Source organism: Acinonyx jubatus, chromosome X (genome assembly GCF_027475565.1).
Source record: "Acinonyx jubatus isolate Ajub_Pintada_27869175 chromosome X, VMU_Ajub_asm_v1.0, whole genome shotgun sequence".
Taxonomy (NCBI): Eukaryota; Metazoa; Chordata; class Mammalia; order Carnivora; family Felidae; genus Acinonyx; species Acinonyx jubatus.
This window is the reverse complement of record NC_069389.1, coordinates 119800177-119820385: the sequence shown is the minus strand read 5'-3', so window position 1 is coordinate 119820385 and position 20209 is coordinate 119800177. Positions and strand designations below refer to the sequence as shown.

General features: G+C 51.0%; 1 protein-coding gene across 4 annotated transcripts in view; it reads right to left on the bottom strand.

Moving 5' to 3' along the window:
• The window catches only part of MAMLD1 (mastermind like domain containing 1), a 120520-nt gene extending 101826 nt beyond the window's left edge, over positions 1 to 18694 (bottom strand). For 2 of the 4 annotated variants that reach the window (XM_027053458.2, XM_053201817.1), the window contains exon 1: positions 17324 to 17463. The gene's annotated coding sequence lies outside the window, so the exon portion shown is untranslated. Of the gene's footprint in view, positions 1 to 17323; positions 17464 to 17967; positions 18038 to 18598 lie in introns of those variants that run through there. The other 2 variants (XM_053201816.1, XM_027053459.2) reach the window with 2 other exon arrangements.
• Positions 18695 to 20209: the final 1515 nt, after the last annotated feature.

Here is a 20209-nt window from a genome sequence, read left to right as displayed (position 1 = left end):
CAGGGCAACATGGAGGTGATGGAACTGCTCTTACTTTTGACCATAGTAGTGATCACATTAACCTGCCTATTTGATAAAATGGCTTTCAATTAAATGCACACACATACATAAATAAGTGCATGTAAAATTGGTCAAGTCTGAATAAGGTGGATGGATTGTATCAATGCCCATGTCCTGGTTGTGATATTGAACTACAGTTATGCAAGATGTTACCTCTGGGAGAAACTTGGTGAAGGGTTTATGGGATCTCTGTTTCATTATTTCCTAAAACTGCATGCGAATCTACAATTAACTCAAAATAAAAAGTTTTTGAAAACAACAATGTAAGTCTTTTATATTAAAAGAGTGTCGCATTAGAGGAACAGACAAATTGACCAGCAGAATAGAGCATACATCTAGAAATAGACTCAAGTATATGTGGAAATTGAATATGTGATAAAGGTGACATTTAAAATGACTGGGGAAAAGATAGATGTTTTTAAAAATGGGGTTGTGATAACTGAGTAGCCATTTGAAAATAAGCAGAGATCCAACCCATATAACCATCCATAAGAATAAAGTCCAAATGGATTAGGAATCTAAATATAAAACTTGAACCCTTACAAACAGTGGAAGAAAATCAGGTAAATTCCTCTTTAACCTGGGTATGAGGAAAAACTTTCTACATGTGACACAAATCCAGATGCAATAAAAGAAAAGGCTGATATTTGACGACATAAAACCACTTTTGCAGGGTGCCTGGCTGGCTCAGTTGGTGAAGCATGCAACTCTTGATCTCAGAGTTGTGAGTTTGAACCCAAGGTTGGGTGTAAAGATAGCTTAAAACTAAAATCTTTTTTTTAAAAAAACGCTCTTGCATGGCAAAGAAATAAACAGCATCAGAAAACAACAAATTGGGAGAAATTACAACACATATCACAGGTTAGAAAACAAATAGCCTTAATATAAAAACTCTTAAAAATGAGGATAAAAGACCAAAAACTCAGTAGAGAAAGGGAGAGAGACATAAACACATAATTCACACACACACACACACACACACACACACACACACACATACACACACAAGGCTCTAGAGCATATGAAAAGATGCTCCAAGTCACTCATAATTAGAAAAATGCTAATTAAAATTACTGAGATGCCATTTCTAACCTATCAGATTTACAAAAATTAAAAAGTATAGCAAACACTTTATTGGCAAGGTTTTAGGAAAACAGACCCAACTCTCACTCGTTACTGATAGGAATGCAAACCGTTCAGGAGGGGAATCTGGCAATCCCTAACAAAACTATATAGGTGTTTACTATTTGATATGCCAACATCATTTCTAGGAATCTGCCCTGAACATATATCTTCAGCAAAATGAAAATACATATGCACCAGGTTGCTCACTGCAGCGTTGTTTTAATTGCAAAATACTGGAAACAACCCAAAGCTCATACATAGGAAGGTGGTTGAATAATCTATGGTATATTCACATAATACTATATTATGAGCTGCAATAAAAGAATGAGAGAGAGCTCTGTGAAATGATAAGAAGTGATTGCTAGGATGTACTGTCATGTGAGAAAGCAAAGCTCCCCCAAAAGGATCTGTAGGATACTATTCTTCATGTAGGAAAAAAGGGCTGTGGGAAAAGATGTGCGTATCTGCTCATTCGTCCAAAAATGAATGGAACGAGGTAGGAAGGGTAGACGTAATGTGAAGTGTCACTTTCTGTACAGTTCTAACTTTTGGAATTCTGTTATTTTTCACATGCTCAAAAAAAAAACCCACAAAGAATTAAGATTAACAAATACGGGGAAACAAAAACCCCAAAAGGAATCTAAACAGAAACAAGTCAACTGAACCATACTCAAATGACCACACTGGGGATAAGGGGATGGAAAACTAGCTCAGGTAATTTTTTAACACAGTCTTTGGATGATATAACCTCAAGCTAAAGACAAAAAGAACTCTAAACAAATATCATACTCTAGTTAATGGGCTTCTTCTCACAGAGTTATGGGTTAGCAATTCTGGGACTACCTTCTGTGTATTTTAGGGTTCAGTAAATGAGTAAATACATTATGGATAATAGCAGAGAGATTTCTCGCTGTCCTAAAAGGGAGTTACAAATATGGACAGGGAAAGAGAACTGACTTTGCTGTTGGATTAGAATTTAAATGTATCAGTGTGAACTGCTGGATGATAGAGAGAGAGAGAGGAAGAGAGTAGATAGATGGTAGACAGACATGTAGGTGGGTAGAAAGAGAAATTACCACAATAATAAAAACTGATAAAATAGTAAGATAAAATGAAATATAGATTTAGTTTAATTATTTTCCTACCTTTGTAGGCTGAGAGAGTCTATTAGGAATGATGCTCTTGTAGAAATAAGCATATATCTAGTACCCAGATCTTGGTTTCTAAATACCATTCTCCATTAAAAGAAACTAGGGCTCCTTGGAAAAATGGCTGATTTTTAGGGCTGAGGCATAAAATGTACAAGATGAGCCTGGAGCATCTTGTTATGTCAGAAACTAAGGCCATGCTCAGATAATAATTAGAGATGTGTCAAAAAGACTTAAGAGCTAGTACAAAGGGGCTCCCACTGGCCAAATAATGGGGCAGTTTGAGCATCAAAATAATGATAATAAAGGATTATAAGTCAATGAATAAAAAAATAACCCATGAGCTTATCTGATATAAATATATAAGAAATCGGAGGGAGGGTGGGGGGAGGAAAACTCTCTATTATAGTATAAAGCTGAACAATACATATAGAAGGCACGATGAAATTAGAAATTCATTCTTTGGCAACCAGCATAATAAATTTGCCTCAGGCAAGAGGATCTTCAATGGACGCTAAACTGGTGAGTGAAAGTTTTCAGAGTAACAGGATATTAACACTTCTTCCAATATATCCCCATTTGATCATTTCAGCAGGAAAAATAGTACCTTGGCAGTGGAGAAACCTGGCAGACAGTGCATTAACCAAGCGATCGAGGTTAACATCACCAGTAATGAGACATCTAGATATCACAGACCTCATGATATGATGCACTGAGAACGACACAGCATCACCTCTATGGCAATTCCTGCCAAAAGTGCAGAACCCGAATCTGATCACAAGGAAACATCAGACAAACTCAAAAGGAGGGACATTCTGCGAAATAACTGGCCTATAATTTTCACAAATATCAACACTAAAACCAAAAAGACAGATTGAAGAATTGTTCTAGAATAAAGGAGACTAAAGGGACATAATGACCAAACATACCATATCACCCTGAACCTTCTTTTGCTGTAAAAGATATTATTGGAAGAATCAGCAAAACCTGAATAAGGTCTTTAGATTCGATTGGAAACGATGTTAGCTTCCTGATTTTGATCATCATCCTGTGCTTGTACAAGAGAATGCCTGTTTCTAGGAAATATACATTCAACTACTTAGGAATGGGGTCATCATGTCTGCAATTTATTCTCACACAATTCAGAAAAAGAAACTCTCTCTCTCTCTCTCTCTCTCTCTCTCTCTCTCTGTGTGTGTGTGTGTGTGTGTGTGTGTGTGTAGGGGAGTGGATAAAACAAAATGTGGTAAAATGTCAACATTTAGGGATCGAGTGAAAGGTATCCAGAAATTATTTGTACTATTCTTGTAACTTTTCTTGAATCTAAATTTATGTCAAGGTAAAATATTAAATTAAAAAAAGCTTAGAAGCCATCAATTAACCCCCGAGGATGAAGGTGTAGAGAGCAAAGAGTAGAGGCCTAAGGGTCAACCATCAGAAAATGCTCACAGTTGATGGCAGGGTTTCCCAGAAGCAACAGGACAGGAGTCTCTAGGCATACGCAGGAATTCAGGGAACAGTTACTGTCATTTTGATAAATTTCAGGTCAAAACTGGAGCCTTCCTTGGACAAAAGACCTGTTGCCAATGTTCACAAAGCCCAGCTCAGGGTGACAGAAACCAGCTGTTTCACTGAATTCCCTAATGCAGAAAAGGGAATCCTCACGAGGCAGAAAAACTGAGTCATTTTGGAGGATGACTGGATGGATAGATAGATGGATGGAAGGATGGATGGATGGATGGACAGGAGACGGAGAGTTAAGATGCAGCTGCTGAGCACTTATAATGTGGCTAGTCTGCACTGAGATGTGCTGTGAGTATAAACTACACACTGGAATGTAAAAAGTTTGTGTGATAAAAAATGTACAATATCTCAGTAATTGTTAAGTTGATCATATGTTGAAATAATATTTTGGATAGATTGGGTTAAGTAAAATATATGATTCAAATTAGTTTCACCTGCTTTTTAACTTTTTAAATGTGGCTATTAGCATTACATTTCTATTGGACAACAGTGGCCTAGTTGATACATGGTTTTGTAAGTTTCTGTTCAAATCTCACCTTCTTGGCAAGGTCCTTGCTTCCCACCCTGTTTAAAAGTGCACCCTTCCCTGCCACTCCCCAATTCCCTTCCTTGATTTATTTTGCTGCAAGTCAGTTATCACCTCAGACATATTATATTTTTTACTTATTAATCTTGTCTCCCTTTGGTCTCCCCCACTGGACTACCTTCCATGAGTGTTGGTTTTTTTTTTTTTTTTGTCCGCTTTGTTCACTCCTTCATCTTTGCCCTGACAAATCATTAATTTGCATATGTTCTTTCACATTGGGTACTTAGTAGCCTTTTACATCTTATGTCTCATGTATCTGCCTATCCTTCCTTCCTTCTGTCCATCCATCCATCCATCCATCCATCCACAGTGCCCGGCACATGGTCAATACACAAAGTATCTTCACTGAATCAACTTTTCAGAATGACTTTTGACCTGTTCTTGAATTGATCAGCACCCAAGTTCCAGTTTTGAATGACTTAGGGCTCCAGTTTCATACTGGCTCCTGACCTGTCCAAATTGGAGAGGAGAAGCAACCCAATGTACCCTACTACCTGTAAGGGTCCACATTACAGAGAAGGGTCTTGGGCACTGCCCTCCTTTCCACCTCCCTTCCTGCCTTGGTTTCAAGGCCAAAGCTCCTAAAAAATCTGAGTGAGGGGAATACTAGAGAGTGTTTGTCCATTTCCATTTTCTTGCACTCAATGTCTATCTACCTCTTTCAGTGATTCAGGCAATCACTGAATTTTACCTCTAGAAAGGATTTAAAGGTCATATACTCCATTGGTCAAATCACAGCCTCTAAATATAATCCAACCCAAGAAGAGGAAAATCTCAGAGAGCCGTTTACTCTTCTCGGCCAGCCCAATGGAGTGATGGGGGCCATGGGGCCCAGAGAGGGGAAGACAATTGCCAAAGGTCACACTGTGAGGCAGCAGAGCTGAGCCTAGCACCTAGGCTGCCTCCCTTCCAGATGCTGGTCATGTTTCAGGCCAGAGAAAGGGGTGGCTGGGCACAGATAAGAGGTGGTTGGGTGGGCCACAACCAAGAAAAATAGTCCCAGGGTTGGTGGCTGTATGGGGATGGGCCGGGTAGATTTAGTAAGCGCCCCACGAGCTATAGGTGGCCAACACAGACCCTTTGCTCTGTGGACACTTGCAGGTGGTGGGACACATTGGGCTGCTTCTCCTCTCCAATTTGGACAGGTCAAGGGTCAGTATACACCTGGAACCCAAAGTAATTTTTAAAACAAACAAACAATAAGCAAATATGCCAAGTAATGTGGGTGCAAACAGTTGAGAAATTTAAAGCTTCTTCTAGACAAGAAAAAACTGTTACTCGTTACAAAAATAAGGGTGGGGTGGCTTGAGGGTTTTTTTCATAATGAAAATTAGCAAATACGAAGTCCAACTTAAACAGCCCATATGTTTAAATTAAAATAATTTCAAATAACAAGGGCCCAAGGACCACATCCTTACCCCCGCCCCATTGTTTTTTAAAAAATCTGTTTTATCTTAAATTAGGCATTTGGTACCAACAATATTAAATATTTACTTTAGTTGAGAACAACTCTTAGTTATTGGGGGCAAGGACTTTTTGATAAGCTACTATTTGATAGCTAGAAATCAAAATCAGCCCTATCTTCCTTCTGCTGCCCACAAGCTGTATGATGCTTCTGTAAGAGTCTCTGTACAATGGGGTGGAGCAAACAGTGCCACAGTGGGCTGAGAGTGGGAACACCTGAGTCCTGGACTAGCTCAGTCCCAGAATCCTCCTGTGTAAAACCAGGGTTCTCTAAGGGAACTTCCACTTTTCCCATTCATTGGTCCTACATAAATACATATCAATTCCTTTTGTCTTTACCCAAACTTTCAGAACTACTCTTGCCTATATAACAGTCACAGCCCCCACCTACCAAGCTAACACAAAGCTCCCACATTGTCAAGTCTCTGGTCAAAAAAGAATAAATTTTGATATTGGGGCATCTGGGTGGCTCAGTTGGCTAAGCATCTGACCCTTGATATCAGCTCAGGTCATGATCTCACGGTACAGTTCCTGAGTTGGAGTCCCGCTTAAGATTCTGTCTCCCTTTCCTCCTCTGCCCCTCGCCCTCTCGTGCATGTGCCCTCTCTCTTTCTGACAGTAAATAAAAATAAAAACTTTCAAAATATTTGACTTACCCTTTTCAAATATTTTAAGTAACTTAGAGTTTATTTTGCAACCAGAGAATCATGGAATATCGGGGCTAGAGAAGCTCTTCAGATTCCCTTTCAGATTCAGTCAGTTCCTTCATTGTACAGATGGAGAAACTGAGGCTCAGAATTGGACCTGGAGCACATACTGGCTGACCCCCAGGTGGATGTTCTTCCCACTATAGCACTAGGGACCCTTTCCAGACTCAAAGCTGGTCCTAAACAGTGAACCTTCCAAAAGGCAAGTGCCAACTGCCATGATTTCCAATTTTCAGTTGATTACTCCACGTGCCTACAATTGCTAGAGGTCATCTGCTTTCAAATGACTTGTACGACTCCTCCCCCTCCAGATAAACACTGAAGCTGAGGCTAAGACACCCCAGCAAAGGACAGAGTTGGTGCCACTCTGCATGCATAAGGACCCAGTACCGAACAGCCATCTTCAATGTGATCCCTACTTAACGAGCCCCCTGGCAAATCTGGCTTTCTTTAACACAAGAAACAAAGGATGGGGGGACACCTCAATCTGTGTGCAAACCAGTTCAAAGCAAAACAGCACGCATCTCTTTATAAAGGAGAGAGAAAGTCCAAGCTCCTAGCAACATACTGCCTTCCAAACGGTTCTACCTTGAGGGTGGGGGATGGGCAGAGCCAGATCTGCAAATGTGTGGCAAGGCACAGCAACTGGCTAGGCAAGGCCAGGATCATCCTCTGAGGGTTCAGATGGCTTCACAAACCTATTCTTTACTGTCTCAGCTGACTCTCAGGACCTGAGAATTCTTTAGGGCCAGACAGGCTTGTCTCTAAGAGAGGTAAAAAGCCCCTGCTGTAAGGAGCCAGGGGGCCTGGAAGAGCACAGGCCCAGCAGGGGCCAAGAACTCGCCTTCATGCTCACCTGTGCTCTTGCACAGCCCTTCTCAGTGTCTCAGTTTCCCTACCTATGGTTTATGAGCTCTCCTGGCCTTGCCACAAATCTTTCCACATTTGCAGTGTTGGACGTGGATGGTGGAGGAGGTCCTCTGAACTGTGCCCAGCAGGCCAGCCCCCTCTCCGATCACAGTGCCTGCATACCCCTCCTGAGGCTGCTCTCCTCACCACGGAGAACACAGGGAACACGACGCTCCCCTCCCTCAGGACAGGTCCCTGGCCAGATACCCGGGCAGCTCCACCACCCCATTTTCGCAATGAGCTGGCTAGACCTTTTCAGTGGTTTGGGGGAAGTCAAAGACCTGCTTTGACCTCCTAATGCCAGATGTGACAGTGGAAATGTAGAAAAGCAAACCAAATCATTGGCCTTCTCAGATTCATTTGCTGACTTCCGTGGCAGGCAGACAGGGAACCTCCCCCAGGGCACGGGCCAGATACACATGCCCTGGCCCCACTCTGGAGCTGCTGAGGGCTGGGTGAACAGGATCCCTAACCAGGGAAGGCCTCCAGAACTGTCTAGATCCCAGAAACACTGCATGGCCTTGGGGGTCCCTCCTAAGCCAGAGAATTTTTCATGCTGTTTGCCTGGGTGTAACTTACACAATTATCAAAGGAAGAAACAAAAGGACTTTCTGTGTCAAAAGAGACCTGTTTTTATTTTGTTACACTTCTCAGGCCATATGGGAAGGCAAAATGAAGAGTAACCAGTGACAACCCAAGAGTGTATCCTGAGCCTGATGTCTGCAAGACCATCTCACCAACACCAGGTCTTTTGAATCTCCCATGATGCCATTTCGCTGGGTTGGACTGGCATTCTCATATTGCCATTTGTCAACTGAGGACACTGTAGCTCAGGTAGGTTCAAGGACTTGCCTAAAACCCCACAGTTGGTCAATGACCTATGCCCAAGGCAAAGCTCATTGTTCTTCCTGCCACATCGCAGTATTTCTATGCCCATGAGGTGACCAGGGATGACCATGCAATCTGGCACAGCCCAAGGCACCACATTGAGGTGTCCTTAACCTGGCTTAAAGAAACCTTGAAGGAACCATGAATGGGCTTCCAGAAAGGCCTATGAGCCCTTGAAATTAGATGCAATATTGCATATTCTTGTGTGGTGGTCTAAGGAGAAGACCCACGACTTCCATCAGATTCCCAAAGAAGTCTGTGACCCACAAAAGGCAAGGAGCTATCCCTGCTCCAGAGACAGGTATTATTTTTGTTACGATTTGGGGCTCAGGAGGCCAGCTGGAGTCGGCTTCCCTGGGGGCAAGCTCAGGAAAACCTTGGCAGCCAGGTGGTCCTGGCCATTCTCCAATCTTATGAACAGAACCAGCTTTATGCAGGGCATTGTGCCACTCTGGGGGGTGTCCAAAAGGGCCTCCCTAAACCCCCAAACCCTCCTACCTCCAAGCTAAAGAGACAACATGACAACCCTTGCATCCCATAATTCAAGTTGGAGGTTCCAGACTCTTTGGAGGAAGAGAATGACATCAGAGCATAGAAGGCTAAGGATGGTGTCTTTCCAGGTAAGGGGGAGGGGTTGTGAGGGGCAGGTCTAGGACCCAGGAAGGGGATGGTAGGGAGACTGGACCCGAATTTGGTTTGCTCAGGATTTTGCAAAGGGCCAACCCAAAGGCGTGACTGAAAAGGCCAGAGAGCCTGTCCCCAGCCATGTGGGGAACAAGGGCTTCAGACTTAGCCCTTTCTATCTGGGTCCCACCTTCCAGAAAGGATGTGGTGAGGATGAGAGAGACCATGTCAGCTTCTAGTTCTCAACTTCTGGGGTGACATGAGCTCTAGAAGGCAAAGTGCTTCTCCTTCCTAAGAGGTAATGAGGAGTGATCATGCTTTTCTGCCCCTGAGACAGAGGTGCCTGTGAGAGTACAAGTCTGGCTCTCCAGCACAACGTGCTGCCTTGTGCACATTCCGCGCCAGAGCCTAGCGCGGTGCACTCGGAAATAGGAGCAAAAATGATGCTTTGGGGGCCTCCAGCCTGGGGTCTGAGAAGCCAGGCTTCCCAGCTACCCCAGAGAGGGGAGTGGTCTCTGGCTCCCACACTCACCCACTGCCCTTTGGCGAGAGGTGCAGAAAAGGCCCGTAGGGCCGCCAAGGGGCTGTCACTCTGGAGGGATGCAGGGAGGAGGAGAGAGAAGCCTGCTTGGAGACCTCCTGTCAGGGGAGCCCTGAGGTTTCTATTTCGTTGTTGCCGCCTCGGGAGCAGATCTTTGGGGGGCTCCACTTTGACTTCACCTGCACCGTGGGACCAGCGCTCACCACCCAGCCTTGGAGAGGCGGGAGGCAGGGCTCAGGCCGTGCTACTGCACAGGGCATTGTGCATGCTCCACGGATTGTTCAAATGGCATGGATTGTTCAACTTTAGATCAAATGGCAGCCCGATTATTCTAACACCAAGTGTGTCGAATTTGACTCTGTATCCCCCAAATTAACTTAAGAGTGGCAGTGAAATGAAATGGCATACTTCTTTGAGCTTTTGTTACAGCATGTTTGCACGGCGAACTGCGAAGAAAATGTAGTAATTAGGGGTTAAATTAATCCTTGACAGACAAGCAGCTTAGAGACACTGTGCCCTCCTCCCTGGACCTAGCATAACACATGCCAGTCTTTCATGTGACTCTGGCAAACACACCACAACTACTGTCCCACTCAAAATTCTGAGGTCGGCGCTGAAACTTCCGGAAACAGATGGTAACCCTGAGATCTCTTTAAGAACCAAACCCAAACAATCCCCTAAACTGCCAACAGAGCCCACCCGGCCAAGCTCTCGGAGGGGCTGGCTCTGTGTGACTGTCCATCCGCGACTTGAAAACAGGATGAGTGGAGACACACTCTTTTCTGAGGTCCCCAGGCCCGGGCCCCAGACTGCTCTTTAACTTACAACATGCCATCTTTGCTGGTTTAGATTTGGAGCTCTAATCACAAGGCACCCCTCTGCCTTCCTAACAATGCTAAGAAGCCAAGCACACCACAATCTCACGGCATTGGCTCCTCCTCAAAAGGAGAGGCCTGTGTGCCCATAGCATGGGTGCAGAGCGGGGTTTCCTGACTCAAATATGGTTAACTGAGAGTCAGTGTACCCTCGGGAAAGTTGGGCCCCTCTCTGGGCTTTGCCTTCCTCTTATGTAAAGTCACAAGGTGTTCTCAGCTAGAAAATTCTCCACCTTTTAGCACAGGAATTTGTAGGTGACTTGGGGCATCTATGCCAACCATGTGCAGGAACTGTAGTCAACAAACTAATGGGGCCATGCAAAGGAAGACAGGGCTGGATCCTGTCCCCCTCCTCTCTGTGTCCCTGAGCCTCCAAAAGAAGCTAGCAGGGGATAGGGTTCAGGATCAAACACTGGGCAAAATATGAAAGCTGATGCCATTGACTAGCTCATGCCCCGTGGCGTCCAGGGGCCTTTTCTAGAATCAGCAGAAATACATCCCTATGGCCCAGTGTCCAGGTCCTGGAACAGGGGAAGGGAAGAGGGAGACACAATGACCAGCTGGCCAGGCCCCCTCCCAGCATGATGGAATGCCATGTTCAGCCCCATCCTCCTCTGGGCCTCATGGAACAGCTCTCGGCACTCAAAAAACAGCACTGCCCAAGCCCCACTTAATGGTTATTTACTGGGCAGAGTGAGCAGCAGGGCATACTGGGAGGGGAAGGCAGCTGGCCCCCCACCCTGAGGAAATGGAGGGACTTCCAGGCTGGCACCCAGGCTGCACAGAAAGGGACACTGGCTCTCCCCAGGGTCAGAAGGCAGTCAGGGCAGGACTGGGTTGCTATGGATGGACTCCTTCTCCGTGGTCTGGTCTGTCGGGAAGAGCCTACCCTCTGTGGGCCATGGAGGAAAGGGGAGTCTGAAGCTGGGGCTCTGTCTAGGCGAGGACAGTTCTCACAGACTTTGCAAAGGGCTCTTTCTTTCTGGTGCTCGTTAGGCCCTGTCTCTAGGAGCTTTTACTCCGGGGAGCCCGTAGTCAGCAAAACCCCTCGATTTGCCTCACCCTGGGTGACCTTTCTGGGCTGTGACAAATCTGATTGCTTTGGAAAATCTAAAGAGGTCAGATTTTAGGGGTGGACTCGAGGCCCAAAGGAAATCGGGGAGGCTCTGTGAACAGGGAGGAAAAAGAAAGCAACTGCAGGGTAGGGAGGAAACCCAACTCTTTTGCTTCTATCCCCTCCTCTTGCACAAAATGCTCCTGGGGCTTCTGAAGCCCAGGGCTGGTCATTTGGGAGCAGGACACCACTGGGGTTGTGCGGCCAGAATCCTGAAAGGTAAATATTATATCACGCAAGCTACTGTTCCTCACCTCTGAGGGACCCCTGACCAGTGACTCCATGGGCCTGTCCTTCCTTTGCTACAGTTGCAACCCAATGATGACAACAGTGACAATGACAACAAGTAATACGCCTTGCCATACAACCCCATCAGGGTCATGTGGATTTAGGAAGCTTCCCTGCTCTCCACCTGGAAATGTTTCAGGACTCAATGCCTGCAAAATCAGACTGCTTCCAACTGAACTTCGAGAGGCTTCTTTCCTACCGTACAGCTGACTGATGCTGCCTAGGTTACCCTGGGTGGCGGAGCTGGGAGGGGTGTGATGGGAATCGGTTTATTGTGCGGGTGCATGGTAACTGGCTGCTGCTCCCCGCCATCTATCTCCCTCCCCGGCCACATCTGTCTGCTCCAACAAACACTCAGCCTTTTCTGCTTGGATAAGGAGATTTTCTAGTTACATCCATTATATGTGTATCAACATTTATGGCAGCAAGATAATTGCCAAAGAGCTCAGAGGATAAAAGGTCCTTCCCCATAATGTTCGCACCCCCCTCCACGTTTAAAAAAAAAATCAATATTAAAATCAAGCAGGACAGTGGCAGGTTCTTACATGGCTGCTGTGTCCTCAAAGTTGGAAATGTGATTTTTAAAAAATACCCAGCTGGACTAGGAAGAAAAGAAAAGGTTCAACAGCAAGTTCAGAGCCCAAACTCCAGCAGGGCACGTGTGTGTAGAGGGAAGGCCTTTTTGTCCTTGAAATCTTTGCTAAATAACTGCAAAGCAGCAAATCTGTTCTCCATTAGATGAGTCCTTTGGAAACATGCCAGTCTAATTTCAAAGAGTTTGAATCCCGTTATCTGTAAACCAACCCAATGATTAGGAGGCCGGCCGTCAATAGGCCCTGAGATCACCAGATTAGGGTTACTGGACAAGAAGCCTTCTGGGTTGCCTCCCAGCCTCCAGGATCTATGTTTCTGGGTTACAAGTTCACACTGGCATAAGACACAGAGAGAGGGAGCAGTTCCCACTTTTATATTGTTTTGATTGGACTTCTGCCATTTTTTTTTTACTTCTCCCTCTTCTTGCTGCCCCTCAAAAATCTCAGCCCCATTTCCCTCTATATGTAGCCATTTTCCCCAAAGGTGTTTCACTTCTCCAGAAAATGACTATTTCATTTACAAATCACAGTGTGTGTGAGCTGGAAGGCACTGACTCCTAGGTCATGAAGGTTCGGGTTGGAGGAGGAAGGAGGGGGACAGACTTGCCCAAGATCACTCAGCTAATTAGTGGGGAGAGTGTTCTAGAACACAAGTTTCCTAGCTCCTAGGCTGATTATCTCTCTAGTGCACCACTGCAGAAAGACAGAAAGAAAGAAAGAAAGAAAGAAAGAAAGAGAAAGAAACAGAAAGAAAGAAAATCAGAGTCTTAAAAAAAGGAAAGAAAATCAGCCTCTTAAAAAAAAAAGAAAGAAAATCAGGGTCTTAAAAGAAAAAAGAAAGAAAAGGTTTACTGCATAGAAGAAGTCCCTTTAAAGAAGGACAGTAGTCCAACTATTGTCAGATGAACTGCTGATTTAAGATCAGTTTCTGCCCATTTTATAAGCCTGGATAGCCACTGAGTTTCCTAGGGATGATCTATTAACAGGTGCATTTTAAACCTTTAGGTGATCTGCTTAAAATGGGGGGGGGGGGGTTGTGGAAATGATACTAAACATGCTGGCCACACTTCAGAAAAAAAGAAAAAACAAAAAACCGTTCCTTACTGAAAAGGATCAACGAATCAACAACAGTAAATCTCCTAACTTAAGATGCAGTGAATGGATGCCCCCCCCCCCAACCCAGCAACAGGCTATTTCCTGGTTGAGTTTAAAAATTCAATGACGTTCCTGTTTCAACCCACACATCTGTGTCACTGTCAGCGTCAGTGGCAGGAAAACAGACGAAGTCACCCTTTGCTAATGATTTCCTAACATGGAATTTCCTTGTATCTCCTCAAACACTTTGTACTGAAGGAAAACTGAAAATGGTCGCAGCCGGAAGATCTTTGTGATATTTTTAATGTGTGTATGTGTGTGCGGGGTGGGGGGGGAACTGCTAGTTTTTCTAAAGCTAATAGGAAGAAAACAGAGACATTTCCTCCCAGGCATCTGGGACCATCTCAGCCCCTCTCCTGCCTCCTTCTTCCCAAGTTCCACTTGGGGCAACATTCTTTTATCAGTGTTAAAGGAAACACACCCTGTAGGCACGCATGCGGAGAGAAGCCAAGGCAGCACACAGAGTAGCGGGCAAGGCGTGTCGAGAACCACCAAAGCACAAAGCAATATAGAAGCCCATCTCCTATCTCCTCTGGAGAATATCCTATTTAATATGCAAACTGGTCATCAAGAGAAAAGAGGGATGTTACTTTAAGGCAAAGAAGCTGATTAGTTGCTCTGGCTGGCAGCAAACAGCTGGTCTGTCCGGCAGGTTCAAGGCCATTTCAGCTACTCTCTTATGGAGGCACCATATGTTCCATCTCGCACATCAGCAGCTTTATTTTCCAATGATCTTGCTACAGAAGGGAAGCACAAAAGGGGGAGGAGAAGGTAGAGCCTATGGTTTACCCTTTGAGTACTTTCTTGTGGTTTTAGATGCAGTTGGGATGTGTGTGTGTGTGTGTGTGTGTGTGTGTGCGCGCGCGGGCGCGCGTGTCTGTGTCTGTGTGTGAGAGAGACGAGGGGGTGGGGGAGGTTAACGCTTCACCTTCAATTCCAAAAACCAGAGAACAAATGTTTGACCAACACTTTCGAATAACCTCCAGAGATGGGAATGGAGTGGATTAGGGGAAAGATATGCAAAAAGGTACAAATAATATGCCGCCACAAGATTAAATGGGAAGGGGGACGGAGGCGAGCAAGAGATCGGGAGGAATCTGACTTCGTTGTTCGGACCCCGCCCACTTCTCCTTATTTGTCAATTTTTTTCTTATTGTCAGTATTCCTTTTCGGAACGGAACAAACTTTACGAGAGAAGCGGACAGATTTGGAGAGGAGGGCGGAGGCGGGGCAGACCAACAGGATGGCGAAAGGTTACTTCTAACATGTTTAACATTCTTCAGTGCAAGTCCGGGTTCCCACAAGTTTGGGGGGAAGGGCAGGTGTAGTGGATAGGGGCCCGCTAAATTTTCAATCCAACTAATGCCGGCAGCCCATGCATCCTGGACACCCTCAACTGTCCGGCGCTGGGTCCATGTAGAGGCGACAAACCGACGCATGGTCGGGAGGTGCAACCCCATCCCCACTGTCCACTCAGGCATCAGGAACCCCCGAGGCTGTGGTTCCGACTCCCTCCCTGCCTCCAAACAAAGGGGGTCCGCAGAGCATTTGAGCCCCGGTGTGTGTGTGTTGGGGGGGGGGTGGCCGGCAGGAGGGCGCAGGAAGGAGTGAGGAGTGTAGCCGCAGGGTGGCGAAAGCCTCAGTCAGTACCGTCGTCTCCGCCACGGGCGGGCGCGACAGCCGCCCTGAGCCGGGAGGTGAGGGGCGCGGGCTGCAAAGCGAAACCGAGGAAAGGGCGCCCCCTATGCCCGCGCCCCGCGAGCGCAGCGGCGAGCCGCGTCTGCCCTTCCCGCGGAGCGTGCTCGGCCTCTGGCCTCCGCGTCCTTCTGCTCGCCGTGCCTCCCGCCCGGCGGTCCGTGCCGCTGTAGCCCCGGGTGTCCGCAGCCAGCAGGCGGGGCGCGCAGTGGGCGGCAGGAGCCAAGGGCTCCCCACGCGTTCTGGGGTTCCTGGGGAGGGTCTTCGAAATACAACCCCCTCCCCCACCGCCTACACTTGCCCTCCTGTCCCGAGCGACTCGAGGCCAGTGGGAGGCAGCCGCCCCCGCCCCCTGCCTCTGCGTCCCTTTTCCCCTTCCCTCTCTCCAGCCTCCTGGGAAACAAAGGGGCTTTTTATAAAGCGGATTGTTGGCGGCTGCGGCGGCGGGGGTAGGAGGGAGGGGGATCTATAAAGACAAGAAGAGGTGGGGTGGGGGGAGAAACTGTGCGGCCTCCGGGAGCCCCATGCGGCCGGGCGGCCGGGAAGACCCCACGGGTGCGCGGCCCACCCCGCCCGGCCCGCGGGCACACTCGGGCGGCGGCCCGCGCCTGCCAAGGGTTGGGCTGAGCCGCTGCGATGCTGCCCGCCGGCTCGCCGCAGCCCGGGAACAGATCACTCGGGCCGTGGGGCCCGGGCGCTGGGGACCGCACGGTTCCCGCGGGGGTCTCCCATGGGAGACCCGGGCCCTCTTCCCAGCCAACTCTTTCGAAATTGCTTGGGCTCGGGGAGACTTTGCGTCTTTGTTCCAGCGCGGCCGCCTCTGGTACGCTCGGCTCACTCGCCCTCACAGACAATGTCCCGGAGCCGGCCTCGTTCGGCTACCCGCAAAAGACACGTTCGCTGTGGGGACGGCAACCCGGGGGGGGGGGGGATTCCTTGCGCTGCCAAACAACGACGACAAGCCACCCCGGCAAGCAGAGTCCCTTCTCCCCGAGTCCCCCAGCCATCCTGTGCTTCCTCCCGCGCACACATTCAAACCCACACTCCGGGTGCCCCGCTTAGCCGCCCAACTGCAGGAGCGCGGTGGGGCTAAGCCCCCCGCCCGAGGTGCGTCAGTTTGCTCAGGTTCCGAAGACTTCAGGGCAGTTTTCTGGCAGGCTAATCCTATTAGTGTCTGCTCAGTCCGCATTTAATCACGGATCAAAATCAGACGGTACCGCCAGCTTTCCAAGTGGCTTCGGACACACTCACTGCATCGGGACGGAGCCTAGCCGAGCCAACTGGCCCAGAAAAGTATTTGGCGGCGCTCCGGGGGGCTTCCCGCCCGCCCTTGCCGGCGCCGGGCGCCCGGCTCCGCCGCCGCTCCGAGGCCTGGGAGCTCCGAGAGCGGGGGCGCCGGAAGCTCCGGGCAGGAGCCCAGTCGGGGCTGCCTCGAGCCGCCAGCTCTGCTCGGGGCTGCTCTCCAGAGGAGGATTTGGCAGGGGAGGGAGCGTAAGGCAGCGGGCTCGGCGCACGCACACTCCACACTCCGAACTCGGTGGCGGCAAACCGGGTTGGGGTGGTGGGTGGAATCCTGTGCCCAGCGCCCACTGTCGACTGGCCAACGCTCAGGGAGCTGGCATGCGATGGCAACGTCGCCGGTGGCATCCGGGCCGCCAGCGGCCCGGGGGTCGCCGGAACGGAGTGGGAGCTTCCCGGTAGCCCGGCAGGGCCAGAGAAGATCGTGTGGCCCGCGCCCCTCTGCTTTCCCTCGCCGGTACTTAACGGCCCCCGCCCGGTTCCAGACTCCCGTTGGGCGCTGGGGAGCAGGCAGAGGCCGAAGTCCCGGACGATGGGAGCTGCGCTCAGGCCGGCCCCGCCGGTCCGAGAGAGGGGCTGGCCGCGCATAGCGCCAGGTGGGCCGTGTGCTCGGAGCAAACTTTGGGGTCCCCTCAGCTCCTCCGCGACGGGAACCACAAGTGGGGGCCACAAGTGCCCCCTGGACCCCCCAGAGCAGCCGGACCTCCCGCTCCCGCCCTCAGCCTTACCGTGCTGCGGAGCTCCCTCGGCGGCGGCGGGGGCAGTGCCCGAGGGGCGGGCGGCCGCCGGCGCAGGCAGCCTGGCCTCGGGCACCGGCTGAGTGGCCCGGCCCGGTTGCAGATCACCCTCTGGCTAGCGGCCGGTGCCCCCGCGCCCGCCCGCCGCCGGCTGCTTCAGCTTGCGGCCAAGTTCATGCCGGCGGCGCTGCAGTGGCGGCCTCAATCTGCTCGCTCCATTCCCACCGCCCGGCTCCGCGCCGCGCGCCCGGAAGGTGGAGTTTCGGGGGTTTAAGTTACTGATAGGCATTTCTCACTGCTGTGTCACTCGGGGAGGAGGAGACACGCACGCCGCACACTCACACACCCTCACACTCACGGCGACGAGCGGCTCGGCCTTAAAGGGGAAGCCACGCTGCCCCGCCCGCGACCCCGCCAGCCCTGAGCCCCCAAAGGCCGAGTTTCCAGGCAGGATGGGGCCGGGGGCAGCGGAAGCGCGGCGGCCGCCCAAGGGGCCTACCCGACCCTCCTGCCACTCTTTGAAAGGGAAAGCGGCCGCAGGCTGGCTTCGCCGTGGTCGCCTGGTTTCTCCAGCCTACTCGAGCCAGGGCAGCTGGGGAGTGAGGGAAGGAAGGAAGGGCCACGGCCGCACGTACCTCGGTGGCTCCGCTCTCAGCGGGAGGCGGTCTGTGCCCTCGGCGGCAGGTGGCCCGTCTAGACGGTGCGCTGATGGGGAAGAGCGACAGCGGGGTGACCGCGGGCCCCTGGGCACGGGCGGATGGAGCTCGCGGGAGGGCCGCAGGCGGAGCCCGGCGCACTTGGAAACCCGCACGCGGCAGGTAGCCTTCCCGCTTCTGGGCCGAGCGAGCCGGTGAGCCGCGCGCGCCCCTGACAGACGGAGAGCGAGCAGGGAGAGCGAGAGAGCCGGCACTCACCGGCGGCAGGGCGAGACAAGCGCGCGAGACTGACAGAGACCGAGAGGGACCGAGGGAGAGACGGAAACCGAGACGCACGGGCAGACCGAGAGAAAACGACGGAGACAGAGTGCTAGAGAGACACCAGGGGGGAGAAAGAGAGACAGACAGAGACAGACAGAGAGAGAGACAGAGAGAACGCGCGAGCCGATCCCGGAGGACGCCGGAGAGTCACAGGGACGGGAGTCTCACCATAAAGTAGCCTGTTCAGTCTCCTCCCCACACACCCCTTCCCCATTCTGAGCAGAGCAGAGACTGACCCAAGAGCTGGGAGCCGGGCCCCCCTTCCCCCTCGCCCTGGGAGGGCGCTCACCTTCAGCGGTGGCTGCTTGGGTAGGTAGCGCCCGTCCCACTGGCAACGCGTCTGCTAGCTGGCTCCCGCCACGACAGCCAAGCCGACCTGCTGTGACGGCAGTGGGGGCCCATGCTCTCAGGTGGCGGCTACTAAACTACACACCCCCTCGCCTAGCGTCCTCCTTCGCCCTCTCCTGTCCCCCGCCCTCTTCCCCCTCCCCTCCTCCACTGCCCGCCACCACCCCACCCCCCCGCCTCCGCGCAGACCCTGGGCCGCCCGCCGGTGTGCTCAGTCGGGAGCCCAGGGGCGCCAGCCGGTCTCCCTCCCTACTGGCCCCGGGGCCGGCGAAGCCCCTTCCCGAGCTGGGCTGGACCTGCCGCCTCTCCGCGCGGGGTTATCCCAGGGCAGACACCTGCGGCTTCTGTACGGACATGGGTTCCTTGTGAACCGCCCGGAGGGCCAGAGCACGCTGTCCGCCCTCTTCCCTGGGGCCAAAGCCAGCGGCTCCCCTCCCCCCATGCCCGGGGGACTGGCTTGCGCCCCTTCTCCCGGGCCCCCGGCCGGGGTGCGTTTCCTTACCTGGACTTCCTGGGTGGTAGCAGCGGCGGGGGCTGAGCTCAGCCCACGGACGTCGCGTCTCGTCCCGAGGCAGCAGCGCCCGCGAAACCCCAGAGCCCAATCACAGTTACTGCCCGCACCTCTGAGTAGCGACCTGTCACCACCACATCTGGTCGCACTCGGCCGGAGCGGCGGGCCAGGAATAAAGGGGTGGGCCCGCCGCCCACTCGGCCCCTCCTTCTCTCCGCGCCCACGCCCTCGGCCCGCGGAAAGCGCTGGGGCCCCCTAAGTGAACCAACCAAAGTCCCTTCGTGGGCTACGTAGGCGCAACGGAGCTGGGGAACTGGACACTTGCCTCGGAGCGTTTCACAAAGTTCCCAGACTGAGGAGCGGAGTCCTGCCTACCCCGAGGCACAGGTGTCAGACGCCTCTACAGCCCCCCCCCCCCAGGCACCTTGAGGGTGCCCCTCAGCCAGGCTGTTGGATAGGAATCCACCTTGGCTGGGTCCAGCCAGGGCTGCTCTGGAGAAGTTATTGCTCTCTGGTGATCAAACTGATCGCAATCCCTACCTTCAACCCACACAAGGCTGCCGTGAAGTCCTGGCCGTGGCCTGTCCCTTCCTGCAAGGAGGGGGAGTCATCCTAGAGCTACCGTGTCCCCTAGAGCGATAGAGAGCTCATGAGTGTCTTGAAGAGAATCTGATTAAACGCAGCAGATCAGGGGATAACTGAGTCCTTCACAGAGAATTGCAGAGTGCTTTTAAAATTTGACCCCAAGGGTCCTGTCCACCTGGATGGCCACTAGGCATCTCAAACTCCACATGCCCCCCAGCTGACCTCTTGGTCATCCTCAAAACACTCCTCCTGAGGTCTGCCACCTCAGTTCATGACGGCTCCATCATTCAAGGGTCCATCTTCAAAGTGCATCCACCATCCCAGCCTTTTCTCCTTCTCCACTGGTGCCGTCTGAGCCCAGCCACCTGCATCTCCCACCTGGGTTACTCCAGTGGTCAGCTAACAGGTGGCTCTGTTTCCTACCTCCTCCCCGTCACCTTCTCCCCAAACCCCAGT